Genomic DNA, 6467 nt, shown 5'->3' on the forward strand with positions numbered 1-6467 from the left:
TTTGTGTTTGTCATTTTGGCAAATTACTGGAAGATGGTGGTTCTGGCCAAAAGGCAATAAGCAAGCTTTCAAAAAGAAAGAGAAAATACAGTTTAAGAGGTATATTTATACTAGCACTATAAAATAGAATGCACACAATAATTAACAAAAAAGTATAAGCCATTTATGGGCAATATTCTTAAATTTAATGAAAATATATCACCATAAATATAAATAAATTATGAACTACATAATACTTTAAGAGAAATTCAGTATTTTTTATTTATTTTAATTTTATTATTATTATTATTATCATTATTATTATTTTAATTTTGCTATAGGGCACATGTGCTCACCAGAGAGAAACAGAAGAGTGGAGGGAGTGAGAAAGCAAGCTACCAGGTCCAGGACTCATATCATGGTCAGCCATGTGGGAGTACAGTGCCTTACCCACCACACTACCTGCTGGTCCCAAAATTCTGTACCTTAAAATTCTCATTTTTTCCAAGTTTAATGTTATTATATGAAGTCCTGATGGCATGTTTTCATAAAACTATATCAGCTGATTTTCACATTTGTATCAAAGATCTAAAGTCCAAGGACAGCCAAGACATTCCTGTGGATGTAGTTCAAAGGCATAGAAGTTTCTGAAGAATTGTTACAGTGATACAGTAATGAAGTCAGAGCAATGCTGGTGCAGACATCAGCAAGAAGACAAGTGGAAGAAAACAGAGAGCCTGTGAACAAACACACGCTCAAAATGGAAACTTGATGTACCAGACTGCATCACTGCAGATCAGTGGAAAGGATAAACTAAGAAACTGCACAGAGACTATGATTATGTGTGAGCACGAGAATTGTATTTAATTCTTCACTAAAAGTAATTCCAGGTGAAATAAAGATTTAAAGAGCCGAACTAGAAACCTTTCAGAAGCAACATAAGGGAGTATGTTTATGGATTTGGGATATAAAGAAGTGTTTTGTTTTTTTTTTAAGAAAACACACAAAGCACAAACCTTAAAAGAAAGAATTGATCTGGGACCAGCAGTTAGCGTAATGGCTATGTCACTGAACTCCCATATAATCAACCACGGTTCGAGTCCCGGACCTGATGACTTATACTCACACCGGGTGCATATGCATGCATGCGCAAGGTCCTAAGAGGAGAATGGAGGAGACGGGATTGCAGCGTGGCCATCCCCTCTGGGGGGTGATTTCTTGCTTTCTGTCTCTATGTCTCTCTCTGTCTGTCTGGCGAGCGCACGCGCCCTATAGTGAAAAAAAAAAAAAAACCTCTCAAAAAAAAAAAAAAGAAACAAGGAAGTGAAAAGCCTTGAGCCAGGTGAAGATTTCTGAAATGCAATCAATAAAGCCTTTGCATCTAGCAAATATAAATACTCCTTTTATGCCAAGTTTTTAAAGGGCAACCAACCAAACATGAAAGGAAAAAAGTGATGAATGAGCATTGCACAGAAGAGAACACATGAGTGGTCCAAACGGCTAAGATGTTCCTCTGTTTGGTAATCAGAAGAATGCAGATTAAATCCAAAATGAGTTCCTATTTTATGCATAACAGTTTGGTAAAATGTAAAAGGTATACAACATCAATTGTTGGCAAAATAGCGGGTCAACTGGGCCTCTAACCATGGTTAGGAAAGAGGACATTGGTACGGACATTTGAAAACATTTTTTTACACTAAAGAGTAACGTTATCCATGTACATGCATGCTCTTGTCCTTCCCAACTCCATCGTCAGGTATATTTGGCTGAAAAGAGTTTTGTGGCAGATATACAAGATTCTGATATCCTAAGCCCTGATAAGGCCTGGGACGGCCATAAATTTCCCTATTATAACCAACACTCCATAAGCAGGATTCTCCAAGTCTCACAGAGGGGTCGAGACAGAGCTCACACAAGGGTGATGAACAAAGTAGATGGTGACCACTGCCCCACAAGGACAACAGTGTCATCTTGGACACAGGGCCAGTGCCCCAGGAGCACTGTCCAGGGCCCAGCACATAGCCACTGGCTGTCAGAGGCTGAGTAAGGGAGGATGGATGAAGTCCTCCCCGTTTCAGCTCCCAATGATGGCTCCAGGTCTCTAACCATTCCCCATGCATACCACATGCTTCTGTCTGTTTGCACTGGCTGTACACTCAGTAGCACCCAGGACAGCTCCAATGAGCCGCAGGTACACCCTGCCCTGCCTGCACACGAAAGCTACAGCACCATCATCATCTTTGACGGACTTGATACAAAACTGCTCACCGGATTTTGAAACATATTTGCATTAGGACAAGTCATTTCAGTATTGCATTTGTCAGTAAAAGAAAAGAGTTACTAGATCCTATCATTATTATACAATTTCAGAGTTGAAGAACATAATGTTCATTTCATATTACCTACCTGTGCAAAATTTCTCCTACAGGGTGACTGTCAGAAACTTGAAGAAATTCACATGAAAAACTTCACTATAAATCATACATATAGCCTGATGTAAAGCAATATTTATAGAAACAGGCTCTTTATTTTCCTTAAAACTTTGAAAATCATTTAATTCACTTTATTATTGCTACCATAACTATGTAACATCAGTAAAAAGTAATGTACATTCCATGAGCACACATAGAAATACACAATGAGGACCAGCAGGTGGTATAGAGATTAAGGTGCCTGGATTCCATATGGCCAACTGTACAGTTTGAGTCCTGGACCTGGAGTCTTGAAAAAAGGCTAGGTGAGTGTGCATACATGCCCAAACTCCTGAGAGAAGAATGGAGTAGAAGGGATTTCGGCATAGCCATCCCCTAGGGGAATGATTTCTCACTTTCCCTCTGTTTCTGTTTCTCTCAGGCAATTGCACTCACCCTATAACAAAAATAAACAAAACAAACAAACAAAACTTAAAAATAAAACACACACAGATTCCAGAACAGTTTATGTAATGTGATCTACTAATAGAGTCATCGTTTTCTATGAGCTTCATGACATGAAAAAGATCAGGAATTTCTGCTAACTACTGCACCAGGATACACATCAGAGTTTTCTTGAGAGCACTGTTCATCACAGCAAAAACCTAGAGGCTGAAACCTGAACAATGTTCATTACCAGTGGAATAAATGGTGGAATATCCATACTCTGAAATACGATGCAACAAAGCATAAATAACAACCATTTGCATTAATACAGAGGAAACTCAACACCCTGATCAAAGAAACAAGTCACAGAAAAATATATGTGATATAATCCTGTTCATGTAAAACCCAAAAAACAAAACTAAACATCACTTAGGCATTGATATGTAGGTGGCAAAGTTAAGAAGAAACACATGGAGAAATTAAGAGGTAGGAGAGAGATTCAACAGGGGTGGGACAACGGTGACTCTCTAAAGACATGGTGATATATTTCTCCTGTTAGATGGTAGATACACAAATATACTTGATTATTTAAATCTGTGTGTAATTCATTTTATAATTCAATAAACAGAGAAACAAAATTAGAGGCTTTTACATTTGCCTGCAGTTCAGTTAAAAAGGGGACACAGGATAGAGAGCTGTGGGGGAGTGTTTGGCTAGCAGGGAAGCAGTGAAGAGAGAGTAAGACTAGAATAGAGATGCATGTTGAAGTCAATTATTTCAAGATAAATTATTTAATGACTTCTTTACTGAGTTCAGCATAAGCTCTAATCACCTTTGCCCTAAGTTCTGAGAATTTCAATTTACATGTTGATAATGACTCCTCGAAGCACACTGTTCTGAAGGAACATGCAATTTTAGAGAAATAAGTCTGTTACCAAAATTCATTCTGCATCTAGCCATCCAAACACTCAACCGTGGGAGAGATGGCCTTAAAATGTATCAGCACTTAAAAGATAAATCAGGTGAAGAAATGAACTTCCAAGCAAGTTGAGAAAGGGCATTTCTAATGTATAATTTACCCTATATAAACTTGTGTATTTATCTACATCCTTCCACCATTCTGCACTTTCATGACGTCTATCATCTTAGCACTGGGGCCATTAGACGGAGATATTAGATTGGGAGAAAACTGTTAAATAAATGTGGCTTTGGAGAGCCTAATGAAATGTACTTTCCATACACAACAGTCCCTCAGAGGAAAGAATCTCCATTTCACAGGATGATTGATGTGCACCCTGAAGTTAAGTCTATGTCGGATTTTTTGGCGCTGAGTAAACTCATTTAATCCTATATTTATTAAGTGTAGGTTAATAATTTCTGACAGTTTTACATGACGGCCACAGTACAGTGCAAGGGAACAGAAGAAATTGCTTCTAGATGGTACACTATAATTCAGCAATTGTAGTACTTTGGGAAAGCCGTCCACCTTAACAACCCCATGTATAATGCCTACACCACTGACCCTAGGGTTTGTGTGAGTTTCAAATGGTTTATTACATGAAAAAATGAACAGGTGGTGAAAAAAACTCAAACCAATTAAAACTGGGCAGTCAAATACACTTAAATTCTGACACCTCTAAACAAAATTCCTGGATGAGTTCTTTACACTTTGGAAAAGCCAACCAATATCCAAGAAGTGAAAACTATTAAAGATTCTTGTGGTGGCCAGTTATCTCAGCTGGTTAGAGCATGGTGCCAATAACACCAAGGTCATGGGTTCAATCCCCGTATGGGCCAAGTCTCTGGGACCAGCAGGTGGCATGGTGGCTAAGGTGCTGGACACTCCCACATGGCCAACTGTGGTTCGAGTACCAGACCTGGTGGCTTGTTTTCTCACTTTCCCTCTCTCTCTGTGTATCTCTCTCTGGTCAAATTAAAATAAATGAATGAATAAATAAAATTAAATAAATAATTTTTTAAAAAAAGATTCTTGTGACCCTTCCAAAACAAAATCAGATTCATACTTAGGTTGACAACATGGCTAATTTTGCTGAAACCATATCCATATTTTGTCAAATGGGAGGGAACCATGGGAGAAAGGTGCAATGACATAGAGCCTCATTCATGTTTCTAGTGAGTTCAATTCTGACTCTCTCTTCTGAATAGAATCAACACAAACAGATAGCATAGCAGTTATGTCACTAGACTCCCACATGGCCAACTGCAGTTTGAGTCCTGGACCCAGTGGTTTGAAACTCGTACTGGACACATGTGTGTGCATGCCCAAGATCCTGGGAGAATGGAGAAGGGATTACAATATAACTATCCCCCATGGGGGGTGATTTCTCACTTTCCCTCTCACTCTCTCTCTCTCTCTCTGGTGAGTGCACACTCCCCAAGGCAAAAACCTTTAAAAAAAAAAAAAAGAAAAAATAGAATTCAATACACAATACAATAAAATACAGGGGGAAATCTGTGCACAGAAATATTCACTGCAGCATGATGTATAATGCAAAAATCAAGAAAAGGGGGTGGTAGAAATAAGTCAAATGTGGAGTAATCAATGATTTATGAACACATATCATGTGCCAACCGCTACCCTGAGTACTTACCTGTATTTTCTTATTTGGTCTTCACACCTGCTCTTTTGAGATACTTATGACCAGCCCCATTTGCAGAAAAGGAAACTGAAGTCCTGAGATAGTAACCCTCAAGCAATTTGTTTAGAATGCATGTGTAGACTAAGACTATTTCACTCTACTGTGAATTCTTTTTTTAATGAATATTTTTATTTTACATGACAATTAAAGCAATGTAATTTTTCAGTGTACAAATACAATATGTAATGATTACATCAGGGTAATTAGTATACCCCATCAGCTCAACCATTTGTAACATTATATACTATAAGCTGTTGTCAACCACATCCTCCCCCCTGTTTCCACTATACTCCTCAAAATGTAGACTAAGTGAGACTACATGAAGTGTGCCGATATGCGGGGTATCTACTCTTTGCCCATCCACCTCCATTCCCCCCTCTTCTTCATCTGCTTTCAGTCCAGAGGCCAACCTGTGTGAGATGCACCCCATTCTCCTGGCTGCCAAGTGGTGAAAGACTAGAAGGAGAGACAGTGAAGTCAGAATATTTGGTTAAGGGCTCAACCCAATGTCTGAACCGAACTGTCTGGAGATGCTCTTTCTCCAGCATCCTGAAACTATTTCCACACTTCACTCATTCAGTTGCAACACCACCTTAACCAGCTCAGGACACTGCACTAACCACTGTGGCTTTTCTACATCTTTTGACTTGCTTAAATATTATTATTATAAAACCCTTTTCTATTACAGACCTAGTGTGAGTCATTAGTACATATGCAGATCCTGAATGTACAGGGAAATAGTAGATAGGAAGGATCAAGTGGACCAGAGCTGGGGTGAGGACTTCCGTCAGCACCATGATATTCCATGTGGTTTTTGCACAGCCAAGTCGATATCAAATGGGTTTATTGTTCTCTTATGCTCTGATCCAAACAGGGTGTGTCACATATATTACCTGCACTTAAGGAGTTGATATTCTTTTTTTTTTTTTGGGATTTGATTTTTTTATTTTAGAGACAGAGATGAAAAAAA

The 6467-nt window shown here is 38.7% G+C and overlaps 1 non-coding gene across 1 annotated transcript; it reads left to right on the top strand.

Annotated features, from left to right (window-relative positions):
• The first annotated feature begins 4560 nt into the window (after nt 1–4560).
• Nucleotides 4561–4634, top strand: TRNAI-AAU (transfer RNA isoleucine (anticodon AAU)). The gene has a single exon. It is a non-coding gene; the product is annotated as a tRNA-Ile (tRNA).
• Nucleotides 4635–6467: the final 1833 nt, after the last annotated feature.

The sequence above is a fragment of the Tupaia chinensis genome, unplaced genomic scaffold (assembly GCF_000334495.1).
Source record: "Tupaia chinensis unplaced genomic scaffold, TupChi_1.0 Scaffold000513_1, whole genome shotgun sequence".
NCBI classification, from domain to species: domain Eukaryota; kingdom Metazoa; phylum Chordata; class Mammalia; order Scandentia; family Tupaiidae; genus Tupaia; species Tupaia belangeri.